General features: G+C 44.0%; 1 pseudogene; it reads right to left on the reverse strand.

Moving 5' to 3' along the window:
* Positions 1-9,211: 9,211 nt before the first annotated feature.
* On the reverse strand, positions 9,212-9,933 carry LOC133758830 (R-spondin-2-like; annotated as a pseudogene).
* Between the last annotated feature and the right edge of the window lie 3,019 nt (positions 9,934-12,952).

A 12,952-nucleotide genomic window follows, 5' to 3' on the forward strand; every position in this document is an offset into this window, starting at 1 on the left:
CACCAGCACGTAGAGAATGGTGCCTGGGAGAAGGTAATGCCTACAACAGACAGTGTGTAAGGGCCAGAGAGGGGATAATGTGGCTGGAACTCAGGCCACTTTATAGTCACCTTAATTGATTCCTCCTCGTGCAAGCCACTTAAAAAGTGCAACTAAAACATAGCCGTGGTTGTATTAGAGTTCCTGGCACAAGGCATTGTTAGATTGGTCATGAAGCAAAATGACATACCTTGTACCTAGTATTGTATGTGTTAGCTTAGGGAGCAGTCATGCTTAATTTTTATTAAAAACAAAAAATTCTCTTCTGGATTATATTCTCCGGACTCACACAGCTTTTTAAGACCAGTCCAAAGTATGTTAGCAATGACAGCTAGCTTGTGGCAAAGAGCAGGGGTTAAAATCACAAGCAGAGCCCTCTGCTTTAGGACCTGAAGTTTGCCTTGTTCCATTTGTGCAGTCTCAGTCTGCGTAACACTCAGAAAGAAAAGCTAAGTGGTTTGAATATCCACAGGGAGGCGTCCATCCTAGCCCTAAGTTTGGGGAGAACACCCTGGGCCAACTGTGCCTTTCTCGGGCGTCCAGACGTCTGAATCTACCTTTGCATTCTCTGAAGCCATGAGTCTTCCCCTTTCAGCTTTGGAGACAGGAATGACTTTTGGAGACTTTTTTTTTTTTTAAACCCAATTCTGAATATATTTTCCAATTGTTTTACAGTTGATAGAATTTGTCTTTTATTCTAATCAGTGTCTTTAGTCAAAAAAAGTTTAATATACATACTCACAAACTAAATCATATGGTGACAAAAGATTTATCTTAGAAGTTGTTCTGCCGGCTCCGCCTGCGGCGCTGGCACCCCAGGTTTTAGTCCTGGTTGCCCCTCTTCCAGTCCAGCTCTCTGCTGTGGCCCGGGGGGGGGGGGGGCAGTGGAGGATGGCCCAAGTCATCCTGTCTCCAAAAGCTGTCTCCAGCACGAGGTGTTCCTTGATTGGGATAGGCCAGCTGTGATGGGACGTTTATGCAGCCTCCTGCTGCCCACCTCACTGGCTGGGATGAGCAAGGAAGCCTGGCACGTGCCAGGGCTATTCCCTCTTTCTCAGGATAATGAGAAACAGACCTGCATCTGCAGATGTGGCCAGCTCACAAACACCTCGGGCTGCGCTCGGGTTCCCTCTCCTTGTTCATGGGGGCTACAGATGTGAGAGAGGCTTTTTAGCTCCCAGGAGCCAGTGACACCCTCTCCTGCCCAGCAACACCCGCTGCCAGCGCCCCCCCCCACCCCCCGCCCATAGGCAGCTGGAGGGCTGTCATCCCAAGGGTGGGGCACTAGCCCCAGGATGTCCCTGGCTTCCCTGCTCATCTTTGTCAGCATGGGGGAACACAGTAGGACACTCTGTGAACAGCCTGCATGGGGTCACACGAATGTCCACTGGTTTCTCTAAGTGAAGAGCTTCTGATAAACAGATCTGAAAAACACAGCTTAGGTCTGAGGCCGTGGTACAGACCAGAGCTAAATTTTGCACCTAAATTCTCCCCCTGTGTTCCAGAAGGCAGGGTGTTTTGAAAGAGCCTGTGACTTTAAATTAGATATGACAGGTTTCCTTTTTGGTGCTCAGTTAGTTCTCACCGATCAGGGAGAACATATGATATTTGTCCCTTTGGGACTGGCTTATTTCATTCAGCATGATGTTTTCCAGATTCCTCCATTTTGTTGCAAATGACTGGATTTCATTTTTTTTTTACTGCTATATAGTATTCTATTGAGTACATATCCAATAATTTCCTTATTCAGTTTACTGTTGATGGGTATTTAGGTTGATTCCAGGTCTTATCTATTGTGAATTGAGCTGCAGTAAACATTAAGGTGTAGATAGCTCTTTTATTTGCCAATTTAATTTCCTTTGGGTAAATTCCAAGGAGTAGGATGGCTGGGTTGTATGGTAGGGTTATATTCAGGTTTCTGAGGAATCTCCAGACTGACTTCCATAGTGGCTTTACCAGTTTGCATTCCCACCAACAGTGGGTTGGTGTCTCTTTTTCCCCACATCCTCGCCAGCATCTGTTGTTGGTAGATTTCTGTATGTGAGCCATTCTAACTGGGGTGAAGTGAAACCTCATTGTGGTTTTGATTTGCATTTCCCTGATTGCTAGTGAGCCTGAACATTTTTTCATGTGTCTGTTGACCATTTGGATTTCCTCTTTTGAAAAATGTCTATTGAGGTCCTTGGTGCATCTCTTGAGTGGTTTGTTTCTTTTGATGTTGTGGAGTTTCTTGATCTCTTTGTAGATTCTGGTTATTCCTTTATCGGTTGCATAGTTTGCAAATATTTTTTCCCATTCTGTTGGTTGCCTCTTCACTTTCCTGACTATTTCTTTTGCAGTATGGAAATTTCTCAATTTGATGTAATCCCAAATGTTAATTTTGGCTTTGACTGCCTGTGCCTCCAGGGTCTTTTCCAAGAAGTCCTTGCCTGTGCCTATATCTTGCAGGGTTTCTCCAATGTTCTTTAATAATTTGATGGTGTCTGGTCATAGATTTAGATCTTTAATCTGTGTTGAGTGGATTTTTGTGTAAGGTATAAGGTAGGGGTCTTGCTTCATGCTTCTGCACGTGGAAATCCAGTTTTCCCAGCACCATTTATTGAATAGACTGTCCTTGCTCCAGGAATTGGTTTTGGATCCTTGATCAAATATGAGTTGGCTGTATATGTTTGGGTTGATTTCTGGTGTTTCTGTTCTGTTCCATTAGTCTATCCATCTGTTTCTGTACCAGTACCATGCTGTTTTGATTAAAACTGCCCTGTAGTATGTCCTGAAATCTGGTATTGTGATGCCTCTGGACTTGTTTTTGTTGTACAAGATTGCTTTAGCTATTCGAGGTCTCCTGTGTCTCCATATGAATTTCAGCATCGTTTTTTCCAGATCTAAGAATGTCTTTGGTATTTTGATTGGTATTGCATTGAATCTATAAATTGCTTTTGGGAGAATGGACATTTTGATGATATTGATTCTTCCAATCCATGAGCATGGAAGATCACCAAAAAGGAAACCTGTTGAAGTGAAATGGACACTATGAGAAACAATGACCTATCAATACTTGATCCCTTTTAGTATTTTTTTTGTTCTACTTAATACTATTGGTTTAACTCTGCAATTAACACACAGTTATTCTTAGGTGTTTAACAGGGATCACTTTTCAGTTAAATTTTTGGAGAGGGAGGAGATGTACGGTTTGGCACATATTCAATCGGACTTGCCCCAAACGGTAGAGTTAGAAATGTGCCAGGGGATTTTAATTCAGTCCCATCAAGGTGGCATGTACCAAGGCCATCTCACTAGTCCAAGTGATCAGTTTCAGTTCATAATTGATTATAATGATAGGATTAAGAGTCAAAGAGATCACATAAACAAGACTAGTGCCTGCTAATACTGATAGAATTAAAAAGGAGAGAACACTCCAACATGGGAAGCGGGATACACCGCAGACTCATATAATGGCAGATGTCCTAAACAGCACTCTGGCCTCAGAATTAGCCCTTAAGGCATTTGGATCTGGCTTAAAAGCCCATGAGAGCATTTCGGGCATGGAAAGCCAAGACACTTTGGCAAACAAAAACAAACAAAAAAGATCTAAATGAAAGATCTCCGTGAGTGAGATCCCAGCGGAAAGAATGGGCCATCAAAGAAGGAGGTACCCTTCTCTGAAGGGAGGAGAGAACTTCCACTTTGACTATGACCTTGTCTAAATAAGATTGGAGTTGGAGAACTCAGGAGGCTTCCGCAGCCTTGGCAGCTCATGACAAGAGCCTAGGGTGATTACTGACGCCATAAACAAGAGTGTCAAATTGTTAAGTCAACAACAGGAGTCACTGTGCACTTACTCCCCATGTGGGATCTCTGTCCTTAATGTGTTGTACAATGTGAATTAATGCTATAACTAGTACTCAAACAGTACTTTACACTTGGTGTTTCTGTGTGGGTGCAAACTGTTGAAATCTTTACTTAATATATACTAAATAGATCTTCTGGGTATAAAGATAATTGAACATGAATCTTGATGTGAATGGAATGGGAGGGGGAGCGGGAGAGGGGAGAGTTGCGGGTGGGAGGGAAGCTATGGGGGGAGGAAGCCATTGTAATCCATAAGCTGTACTTTGGAAATTTATGTTTATTAAATGTTAAAAAAAAATAGGTATAACAGGGGCTATGGGCAAAACAGATTCCAGAGAAGGGGCTGTGGGTGCGTCAGCAGGAGCTACTGTCCTAAGTATAGAATCCATGGCTGGAATCTGATGTCCGGGTGGCTCAGATCCAGTAGCTTTGTGTTATAGCTTACACATGATTGAGGGGACTAAATTTTCCTCACAAAAGTTCACATATGCACAAAAATTGAGAGAATGGTATAATCAACTATCAGAATGTATAATTCAGAATGCATTTCTATAACAAAGAATGATTTCTTATATAAATAGAATACCATTACCACAGCTGATAAGATTCTGTGGTATCGCTTAACACCCAGAGTGTATTCTATGTGGAATTGGAAAGAAATGTTATTGTGTATGGATAGCATGAAAATTAATGAAAAATTGATTATACTAATGCAGATTATAGATACTGAAAAGCTATCAAAGAGAAACAAAATCCATGAACACTTTATTTGTTTAGCTGGGTAAAATAACACTAGTTAAACCAATTTATTCAATGGCCTGGCATTTATCCCTAATGGCCACACATCACAACAACAATTACGCATGTCGTTAAATGTGCATTAGATTACGGTTACAATCAAAATGCGTAAGTAATGCAAGAATCTGCTTGCAACTTAAATATAAAATTATTCAGTGCCAAAAAAATTGAATTGACCTACGTAATCTGTGTTCAGACTCGGGGAAGTGTAGTTGATATCAGGAGAATAAAAAATAGGTGGACTCCATCAGACTCCTGACAGCCTTCTCTCATTACCTTGACAGTGACTGATTACGCTCTTAGATGAGAAAAACGCTGATAGAAAACTTGGGCACAATTACAGAGAATGGAGGTGTTCTGGGCTCTCTGAGGAAGGACTCTCCACACAAACACAGCAGTGCCCGAAGGACGAGCTCTGTGGGCCAGCCTCTGCCCCCACTCCCTAAGCTCACCTCACTTTGCAGACTCGTGGAGGCGGAGCTTCAGAAAACTGGCTGTCTATTCCATGTGACCTTGAACAAGGTGCCTCTTGTGACTTGGTTTGTCACTTGGGAAACACCAGTGGTTTCGTCTGAAGGCTTTGTGCAGTGTTATTGGGAGTAACTTCACAATTGATTTGCTCATATTCCTAAAAACTGGAAACAAGCAGGATTCTTGTCTGAGAGGAAAAGGATTAAACAAGGCTTTGGTCTGCTCCATGCCCTGAGACCCCCATCTATGGCAGTCGGTGTTGCCCATGAACAAGCCACACACTTCTCGACTGTTCCAGGTCTTGTTGGCTCCTTGCTTCTATGGGTGTAGAATCTGCTGAACTCAAAGGCACCTGCCATATTCACCCACCTTAGTAGTCAACCAGGCCAGCCCCAAATCCTTCTGGGAAAGCCAGCCTCAGAAATGCTGGCCTTAATTTGTTCGTTAGGTTTTAAGTCCAATCAGGAGTCTTTGGCTAAGCTGACACCAGCCTCAGCCTTCTGCAGAACAGCACCCAGCTTAATGGAATTTGGAGTCCCAGGGCAAGATTTTAGATGGAAGTCCGTGGGAATGTGTGCCGAACTGTACAGCTCCTCCCTCTCTTATTCCCACTCTTATTTTTTACTGGAATCTATTTTCAATTGACTTAATATACCTGTGATTAGCTCTATATTAAGTAAAGATCTCAACCAATGGTAGTAAGGAGAAAAAAATAATTTAAAAAAATACACTGTTCCTCGACAGTTAAGACAAGGGCTGTGCAAGTCATTGCTTCTCATAGTGTCGATTTCACTTCCATACGTTTCCTTCTAGGTGCTCAGTTAGTTGTCACCGATCAGGGAGAACATACAATATTTGTCCCTTTGGGACTGACTTATTTCACTAAGTATAATGTTTTCAGATTCACCCATTTTGCTGCAAATCACTAGATTTCATTTTTTACCACTGTATAGTAGTCCATAGAGTATATATCCCATAATTTCTTTATGCAGTCTTCCATTGATTCCATATCTTAGCTATTGTGAATTGAGCTGCAGTAAACATGGAGGTACAGATAACTCTTTTTTTTTTTTTTTTTTTTTTTGACAGGCAGGGTGGACAGTGAGAGAGAGAGAGACAGAAACGCCTTCCCTTTCTGTTGGTTCACCTTCCAATGGCCACTGCGGCTGGCGTGCTGCAGCCAGCACACTGCACTGATCCGAAGCCAGGAGCCAGGTGCTTCTCCTGATCTCCCATGCTGGTGCAGGGCTCAAGGACTTGGGCCATCCTCCACTGCACTCCCGGGCCACAGCAGAGAGCTGGCCTGGAAGAGGGGCAACCGGGACTAGAACCTGGTATGCCGGTGCCACAGGTGGAGGATTAGCCTATTGAGCCGCAGCGCCAGCCCACATAACTCTTTGCTTATTTCATTTCCTTTGGATAAATTTTTAGGAGTGGGATGGCTGGGTCATATGGTAGGATTATATTCAGATTTCTGAAGTATCTCCTAATTGTCTTCCATAGTGGTTTTACCAGTTTGCATTCCCACCTACAGTGGATTAGGGTACCTTTGTCTTTTTTTCTTTTTTTAAGATTTATTTATTTGTTTGAAAGAGTTACACAGAGAGAGGAGGAGAGGCAGAGAGGGAGCCTTCCATCTGCTGGTTCACTCCCCAGTTGGCTGCAATGGCTGGAGATGTGCAGATCAGGAGGCAGGAGCCAGGAGCTTCTTCCAGGTCTCCCACGCGGGTGCAGGGGACTAAGGGCTTGAGCCATCTTCTGTTTTTCCAGGCCATAGCAGAGAGCTGGATCAGAAGTGGAGCAGCCAGGCCTTGAACTGGCACCCATATGAAATGCCAGCACCACAGGCAGCAATTTTACCCACCACACCACAGCGCCGGCCCCAAGGGTACCTTTTCCCCACATCATCACCAGCATTTGTTGTTTGTTGATTTCTGTATGAAGTCCATTCTAACTGGGGTGAGGCAAAACCTCATTGAGGTTTGGATTTTCATTTCCTTGATGGCTAGTGGTCCTGAGCATTTATTCATGTGTCTGTTGGCCATTTGGATTTCTTCTTTTTGAGAAATGTCTGTTTAAGACCATTGCCCATTTCTTGATTCAGTTGTTTGATTTGTTGTTGGGTTTTTGATCACTTTATATTATATTCTGGTCATTAATCCTTTATCAGTTGCATAGTTTGCGAATAATTTTTCCCAATCTATTGGTTGCACCTTTACTTTCCTGATTGTTTGTTTTGCTGTATGGAAGCTTTTCCATTTGATGTAATCTCATTTTGTTTTTGTTTTTTTAATTTTGAAATTTTTTAATGCACAAAAAGAACATCCCAGAAACAGAACAGGTACTGACTTAACAATGAAGCACTCTATAAAGCAGACTCCTCCCCCCTTAGTCAGTAGGAATATGCTGTAAATAGGCATGAAAGAGGTGAACACTTCAGGACTAAATGCCAACCCTAAAGTTGTATACAACATTCATGATGGCTTCTTATCTCCTAGGAACAGTATTTCCATAGTGATGTATATAACAGCTATATTTATTGGAAAGATGCTTTTGACTCAAACGTCTAACAAAAAAACGCTAAAGTGGTAGTTTTGCCAATGCAAGGTGAGAGAAAGGCTTTACCTTGCTTTAGTTATTTCCTCAAAAATCAGCAAACATTTCTTTTTTCTAACTTTTCCCTCCTTGATCAGTCAGGAAGATAAGGATATCTTTTGAAGAAGCCAATCCGTGACCCTCTAAGAACCGGTTGCCCCAAGCAGCTGTTTTTGAAACTGTTGTTCTGAAAGTCACCTGGGACGGTTCCATCCTCTTTCTCCCATGTGGGATAGGAAGGAGATTCTGACTCGATGCAGACCTGTTAAGAACTGACCAGCAGTTTTAGAAATTCATCCTGGTTTGTGGCCAAATTTCATGCATAGTTTAATGAAGCTCACTTCTTCACGGACTCGGGAATACTGGTAGATGTCCTATCACTGAAACTTGGGAATGTTATATGTTTTTTAAAGTCAAATAAAAATTTGAAAAATTCTCTAGCTGGCCCATGAAAGGGCTTCATGAGTACCTTCAAGTAACTGCATGCAATCCTCCAGGTTCAGCTGCGTTCCGTAGACTCATCACATCTTCACCTCAAAGGGCGCTGTAGCTTCTGAGCGCCAGTTGCCACATGCTGCTTTATTTGGGTGGGTGACACATGGAGTGGGGAAGGTCTGTCCATAGGCTTTGACACTGGCACTGACAATATACAAACTAGCTTATCCTAGTCTTAGAAATAAGCCCTCCCCACCCTCCCCCCACAAAAAGTTTCAAGAGGCAACAAAACACTTTTCCATTTGCAAACCTAGAACAGTTATTTACCAGGCAATGGTTAGGAACCACTAGAAACAAAGTGACGTCATATTAATCAGGTCTGATGTTACATACAGGGGAGCATAAATATACAGTAAATAAGAGCTCTATATGTAGCCCCAGCAGAATATATACATATGAGAGCTGCTGTGAAACCGAGCAGGCATTTCCATAGCACATCCCCAGTTAAAAGCAGTGTCATCGCTCAACAGTCTGAAGGTCACAGGTGCTGGGACACCGTGGGGTAACACTAAGCAGAGAGCCACATACACTTATCCTTGAAAATGCATGATGGGAGAAGCAAAGCTCAAGGTGAACCATGCTTCGCCTGCCGAGCATCCGTCACATAAATAGGCACGAGTCCCTTCTCCGGTGGTGGCTGGCAGCCTCACACCTCGCAAGCACCCATGGAGCCAGGGAGAGAGTCTCTGAGCACACAGCGAGCCCATCATGTGCCTGCTTCCACTGAGTCAGGCTAACAAGCTCCTGCCTCACAGTTTCCAGGTTCAGGTCAAAGCATAAATAACTCAGAAACCACACCTGTGGCTCTTCCTTTCACAGTGTTACTGGGAACAGGCACCGGTCACAGCAGCACGGAGGCTGTATACCAGTGTGCAGGAGTGGAGAGTAGCTTTGTGCACATTTGCAAAAACACAAAAACAAAAAAACCCACAGAAACCCAAATCCACCATCTGTGCCTTGTCCCTTACGGACTAGCTCTGTCTGTGGCGAGGAAGACACTGTTGCTCCTGGGCCCTTTCTATCAGCTTCCTCTTCTTGTTCCTCTTCTCCTTTGCTTTGGGTGTTCTCTTCCCTCCTGGACAGTGCCTCATGGCCATCTTACATCTCCTGGATTCAGCAATGGTTGGACAGGGTTTTGTGTCCTCTGCAGGCTTTTTAACAATTTCCCGTGCTCTGGTTTCCAGGCCCCATTTAAATCCACATGTGCGATTATTTCTGCTACAAGTTCCCCATTCACTCCAATGACCAACTTCACATCCTTCCACGCACTCCATGGTTTCATCTAATGGTGCAAAACCATCTGGACATTTCATCAAAGCAGCGGCCTCTATGCAAATAGAAGCCTACTTTGCACTTGGTACAAAAGTCTTTGCTAAAGCAAGAATCTCAGTTTTCTGTTCTGCATCTCGCACATCTGTTCACATCTGGGGCTCGGTGTCCGTAGTACCCTGACTGGCAGGAATGCAGGCACTCTCCATATTGGCGCATCCCTTCTCTTCCAAGGAAGAACAGTTTCTGTTGACGTCGGCTGCACCCATTGTCCTTTGAACAAGACAAGCAACCTTTGCAAATAGGATTTGATACATAACTAGCTCGCTTATTGTGTCTCCATCGGCTGCCTTGACAGTGGCTGTAATCCATACAGTTCAGAATGACGAGCGCAAAGGAGAAGAGGCGAAACTGCATCTGGATGGTTGCTGGGGAGAGGTGCCTCTCAGAGTCGGGGATCTGGAGGGCTCATCCAAGAGGCTGGCGCCAGCGTGCTGCTGGGGAGGACTCGGAGGGCGAGTCGATGCTAGCCCGGGGGCCGCATGCATCAGTTCAGCTCGAGCAGAACCTGAGACAAGAGCGAGAAACAGAGTGGGTGGGTATGGAGACAGCCCCTGGGATTCTCATTTGTTAATTATTACTTTTCTCCTACTAGTTTGAGTTTGGTTTGCTGTAGTTTTTCTAGACCCTTGAGGGGCATAGTAGTTCACTGATTTGGTGCCTTTCCAGTTTCTTGATCTAGGCACGAATTGCTATAAACTTTCCTCTTACTGCTTTTGCTGTATTGCACAAATTTTGGTATTGTCATCCTCATTTGTTTCCAGAAAGTTTTTGATTTCTCTTTTGATTTCTTCTATGACCCACTGTTCATGCAGGAACATGTTCCTTCTCCATGTGTTTGCTTGTGAGATTTCCCTCTGCCGTGAGCTGCTGTGTGTCCCTGCGTTGTAAGTAGAGGCACACAGCCCCACCTCTGGGGTTCCTGCTTAGTTCTCTATCCTGATGGGGGCAGGTAGGAGAGCTCTGGTGCACTAAGCCCTGCCTGCGAGGGCCTGGCTTGTTTCTCACTGGTGAATGAAATGAGCTCAAGATTTTGATATTTAGGACTTTGCCTTGTCGTACAGCTTGCATGGTGGGGGAGATTACTCTAAAATGTTGTGATCCTCCTTCCTGGGCGGGGGGTGTTGTGAAGTAGTCCCCACAATGGATGGGCATGTGCACAGGGGGCAAATGTGGTAGCCCCCTGCTTACATTCGAAGATGCAAACAAACAGTATGACTTCTCAGCCAGCTGCAGGTCCGGTTTGGGGGAGGGGGAGACATAGATGGACAGAGATATGCCCAACCTCTCTGTCCCCCTGTTCTTCCTACTTGAAACTTCAAACACGGTTCACCAGGCTCCCCTGCCCGCTGCTCTCCACAGCTTCATGGACTCACAGCCTGGCATCTCTCTCTGCTTCTCTGCCACTTCCCGTACTTTTTGGCTCCCTCAACGTGGACCTGTCCAGGCTCTGTTGGACTCCTGGGCTTCTCTCCAAGAAATTCTCACAGCTCTGTCAACGGCTTGTGTCCCCTTTCCTTATTAACTATCTATTTGCCCCACATGACTTGGAATGCCCTGTTGTCACACCTCCATCTTGGCCCTCATCCTCCCTCACTTTTTCAAAAGATTGGAACCAACTCTACAAGAGCAAGAGAATTTATTTCCTGTGTCTCATTAGGGAAAAAAAAATGGGTGGATTTTATTAGGAAATATTACATCATTCCACCCAATGTTCTAACACAGCACTCCCCTAAGGTAGTTCCGCATCACTAGAGGTAGTCAAGCAAAGGCTGCACGACCACTTGCCAGGAACTTCAGAAAATGGGAACTGGGCGTTCATTGGGATGGGCCTGATACATTTTATTCTCTTGGTTCTAAATTTTTCTCATTTCTCGTTAACATCAGGCTCAACATCCCTGTTGCGGTTTTCTGTAATTTCTAAGTTGGTGTGCTTGTTTCAGAGACAGAGCGATAGCTCTCATTCACTGGCTCATTCCCCAGATGACTACAACAGTGCAGCTCCAACAGGCCAAGCCAAGCCAGAACCTGGGAATCCACCCAGAACCTCCCTTGTGCGTGTAAGAACTCAGCTGCTTGAGCTGTCCCCTGTTGGCTCCCGGGGTGCACATGAGCAGGAAGCTGGGATCAGAAGCTTGAAGCCAGGCACTGCGATGTGGGATGTGGGTATCCTAGACTGAGTCTAGACGCTGTTCCAAATGCCTGCCCCTTTTGTAATTTTCATGTGTAAAAAGCCTCTACGGGCACTGTGATTTTAACAGACATTGTAAATCAGTGCTTGAATTGCAACATTGAACAGAAACAATGAGGTTTTCATACTTGCCAGTCAATTTTCAACATGTTAAAGCACACAGAGGTATATTTCATGCCAGAATCCCTGGGCATAGATTCCTGTGATTAGAACATTACTAAGGACATCACATTCCCAACCAGTGTGTTATTTGCTGAGTGGTATCTTTCCTATCTGGAAATGTTTTCTTTAATCATCGTTGAAGTTACCATCTCCTTTTTGTTCTGTTGCTCACATTGTAAACTTTTAAAATAAATGTCCTTAGGCATCAACTCTGATATTTATAAAACCTTGCAAATTTTTAATAGACTCATTATAGATTCTGTTTGTTTAACTCAAGTAAAAGTATAGATAGATTAATATTTTAAGCGAAAAGGCTATCAAGACAAGATATCACATATGACAGTACTTCAGAAAATTCATGGAAAAACAAATTAAGATATGTTTGCTTTGGCACAAAAAAATTTGAAATGCACACAGAGTTTTCATAATTCACATTTCCCATGAACCTTTTGAAGTCCTCTCATACACTCTGAAGTCGAGTGAGCGGAGTTTTACTTCTGGTTCCATTATATCCTAACTCTGTGACTTTGGGAAAGTTTCCTCTTTGGAAAAAAATGCTGAAAATGGTATATAACTGAATGAGTGAAACACAGGAATGAATGTGGGGTCCCAGAGTGATATGACAGGTCTGCTTTCTCTGGTGATTAAACAAAGTGGTTGCCTCATTTCAGATCCCTGGTCTTCAACAAGTTACTCAACCTCCCCAACTCCCTGTCCCCATTTTTATAATGCAGGCGATTTTATTATCGGCCTCATAGGTTTGTGGCGGTGATTAACTGGGGTAAGGCTTGTGAAGTCCTTGGCACAGGGTACTGCTGGCGGTGGGCACTGGTTGCTGGCTGCCACCTTCCCAGTCCACTTCCCTACTTTGTCATCCTGTTTGTCCAAAAGCAAAAAACACCTGTAACCCAGAAGCGGAATTGCTTTAAGGGAAAAAGGATATCTTTTTTGTTTCAAGCATAGACACTGAAGCCCCCAGCAGCTGTGGGAAGAAACGCCCAGTGACCGGGCTGAGAAACAGCC

Source organism: Lepus europaeus, chromosome 4 (assembly GCF_033115175.1).
Source record: "Lepus europaeus isolate LE1 chromosome 4, mLepTim1.pri, whole genome shotgun sequence".
Taxonomy (NCBI): domain Eukaryota; kingdom Metazoa; phylum Chordata; class Mammalia; order Lagomorpha; family Leporidae; genus Lepus; species Lepus europaeus.